General features: G+C 40.5%; 1 non-coding gene across 1 annotated transcript; it reads right to left on the reverse strand.

The window, feature by feature from the left end:
* Positions 1–246: 246 nt before the first annotated feature.
* On the reverse strand, positions 247–401 carry LOC119586769. Its single transcript, XR_005229965.1, has one exon. It is a non-coding gene; the product is annotated as a U1 spliceosomal RNA (small nuclear RNA).
* Between the last annotated feature and the right edge of the window lie 170 nt (positions 402–571).

Genomic DNA, 571 nt, shown 5'->3' on the forward strand with positions numbered 1-571 from the left:
ATAATAAGATACTTTTTGATCCCATTATAAAAACTACCTTGCTACTGTATGAACAAAGTACATCAGTATCCTCAAAGGAGTGATCTGTAAAATTTGTGGTTTCGGAATGATATATTGGTGTTGTCGTAAACTGTGCTGGTTTGACAAACTATCCTAATGAAATATATGCAGGTAAAAATATTAAAAAAAACTGCCTTGGTGGACAGGTGGATTTAGAACCATTCTTATTTCTTTAACGAAATGTTATAAGGGAACGCAGGCCCCCGCTACCAAAAATTGCGCACTCGATTTAATCACATTTGGGTTAATCGCTGGGGTCGGCGCCAACTGAGTGCAATGGTGAGCTTCGCCCTGGGAGAACCGCCTTCGTGATCACGGCATCACCTGTGCCATGTATGTATGCTCTCCTAAGCCATGCGCGACCCACGACCGCTTAAACTGAGTAATTGCGATAATCTTCATTTATGATTCCATAATTTACCTGGATTTACAATCCTTCCACTTTTAAGACGCAATTTCTAGCAACGGCCTACTCATCTATTTACACACTGCTATCCTCTACTATGACATA

This window comes from Penaeus monodon, chromosome 21 (assembly GCF_015228065.2).
Source record: "Penaeus monodon isolate SGIC_2016 chromosome 21, NSTDA_Pmon_1, whole genome shotgun sequence".
Classification (NCBI taxonomy): domain Eukaryota; kingdom Metazoa; phylum Arthropoda; class Malacostraca; order Decapoda; family Penaeidae; genus Penaeus; species Penaeus monodon.